This window comes from Talpa occidentalis, unplaced genomic scaffold (genome assembly GCF_014898055.3).
Source record: "Talpa occidentalis isolate TD23 unplaced genomic scaffold, MPIMG_talOcc4v2.1 talOcc4.5, whole genome shotgun sequence".
Classification (NCBI taxonomy): domain Eukaryota; kingdom Metazoa; phylum Chordata; class Mammalia; order Eulipotyphla; family Talpidae; genus Talpa; species Talpa occidentalis.
In genome coordinates, this window is record NW_023604861.1 from 44,362,531 (window position 1) to 44,365,444 (window position 2,914).

Genomic DNA, 2,914 nt, shown 5'->3' on the forward strand with positions numbered 1-2,914 from the left:
AATGTGGAACCCTATTTGCCTTTTCTTCATTTGTCTTCAATGTTTTACTTACTGTGCTTGCTTTTCTGTGGCTGCAAGATTATTTATTAGCTTGGTATTAAGTACAAAATTAACAGCATTACGTTTCACCAAAATTTAAACTTCAGTATAAGTTGTTTTGTGAAAAAAGGGTAAAAGATGATATGTTATATAGTCAGGCTGTTTTGCTTAACTGGAAAGGGGTTACACAATAACTCTGCATTTTGAAAACTCACTGATTAAGGACATTAAACAGCATATAAAACATTTTTCTAAGTTAGGACGTGCTGTCACTTAAAGTCACATTTTATTTGTACAATATTTGCATAGCATTATTGATTTCAGTGAACTCACACAAAGGGTGTAGCAGACACTCATCACAGGCTCCAAAATGAGGTGTGCAAGAATTAATATCTTATTATTTTCTATACATTAATTTAATCTTCATTCTGATGCGCCCATGCAATGGACTGGTAGGAAATTCAACCTCAATCATTCTTGGGACTCAGTTTTGTACCAATGCTGCACTGCTGCACTGAGTGCAAAGCATTGGGTCACCCTCCACTCTTCTGTCATCTGCCCACAGAGATCACCACTAAGACACATGATTTCTTTTGGCCTGGCCACTTTATGAGGTTTCTGTGGCAGCTATGGAGAACTAGAATATTTGGGGAGGTTAGAAATCCCCATACCTATTAATGATTCTGGTTACCAATTTTGATATGTAGGAGAGTATTTTTTCCCTCACACATTCAACAAATTCTCAAATACCAGCTGGGTATCCCACAATATAACTCAGTTCCAACACTGTCTACACTGAGATAATATCAAATCCCATAGGTTAAGGACTCAGTCTCACAAGACAGTCTTACCCCAACCCCTGCCACACACAAGCATACACAAACACACACACATAAAATATACATGAGAAATACACACACACACATACACACTTTAGAAGCTAATTACAAGTCCAGGTTGTTACCTGAACTCCTGACCAAACTAGCTATAAATCAGAAGTTCTCAAGACCCCCTCCAGTAAACCCATTTATTCACTAGATTGCCAATTTATGACAAAGGATATTAAAAGACACAAATTAACACCAAGATGTAAAGATACATAGGACAAGGTCCTGAACAAAGGAGTGTCTCTGTAGAGTCTAGGGCCCAGTATGGTTGCATGTGAAAGCATTCTAGACCATCAACCTGGAAGCACACAGGTTTTGATGTTCTCTTCATTACATATGCATCACTTACTAAATCATTGGCCACTGGTGAGTGATTCAAACTCCAGTTTCTCTCACCCCCCTGAAAAGGGGTAGATGGGACTAAAAGTTTCAACTCTCTGTTCATGACTGGCTTCCATGTCAACCATCATTATTCTCAGGTGCTTCCCAAAAGTTACCTGATGAACATAAACTCACTTGGTGGTGAAAAGGAGATTGTGAAGAATAACAAGACACTAGTATCACTTTTATGGCTTTGAAACATTTTCAGGAACTAAAGATGAGACCAAATATTAAATAAAATATGCTTCCCTTTACTCATTACTAAGGAAATTCCAGGGGCTTGTGGGGCTATAAGTCAGGAAACACTGAAAAAGGCAAAATACACATTAGAAATGTACTTTGATCATCTGAATGACACAGATACAAACACACATATATATTAAATACACACTCATACACACATAAATCATACTATCTTACCCATACTCTACCATCCCCCATAATAGTATTCCTCTCCTAGAACACATCATCTTCACAGTGTACTCTGAAAGAAAAAAGAGCTGTCTTTCAAATACCTCTTCGACTCTAGGGTAAAATCCCCCTTCTCATACCTATTCCACTTAGTGAGATAGATTTTAGAAACAAAGACTAGGAATTCTTAAAGGTTTCTTCTTTTTCTGTTCTGCCAAATGACTCCTTTAATGAAATAAACCAAAAGTCTAATACCTATTTGAATGGTATTACAGCTGCAAAGAAAACACTGGGAGGAAACCTAATTATTATCTTAAAAAATTATCCACAAATAAACAAAATATGATACATCCATACAATGGACTACTATTCAACCATTAAAAGGAATGAAATACTGATGCATTCACAACATTAAAAACAAGCTAGGTGAAAAAAGTCAGTCATAGAAGGTGACATATCATTCCATCCACAGGAAACTAATAAGCAAATCTAGAGATTTAAATTAGATTAGTAATTGCTTAGGACTGCCTAGAAGATTAAGTAGCAAAGAGTTAATATTTAAATAGTACAAGGTTTCTTGTTGAAGTGATGAACAAGTTCTAAAATTTCAATAATAGTTGTATATATTCATGAATACAATTTTGTACTTTAAATGGATAAATTAGTGATTTAAATCTCAATAAAGCTGTTTAAAAAAATCAACCTGGGGAAATTCTACTTCCAATCACAATGTACTAGACTTGCCCTGTTGCTTAAAACTATTAGAAAACTGGAAAGTTATATAAATAAAAGCTATTTCAGATATTGGAAAAATTGTAGATCAAGACAATAATCTCTAAAAGTAAGAAAATAAGACATTTTACTACTTAGAAATTCAGTTTACAGGCACTTTCTTGAGAGAAGCAGTATCCAAGCAAATAGGACACTGAGCTAAAAGTTTTGTTAAGACTGAAACTGCTGAAATTTTCTGGGTACATTATTATTTAGAAAGAAGTTACACACAAAAATGGCTCTAGACATTTCTATAGGAAAAATGGAGAGTAAATTGTTAATCTATAAAATTGAGAGTAAATTGTTAATCTATAAAAGTTCATAGTGAAACTCAATGAATTTGGGTAAAGACAAACTAAGAGAGATGTAAGCTGAACAATTCCATAACTCTTACAGGATTCAAGTTTTAAACAGACAAGAAAGAA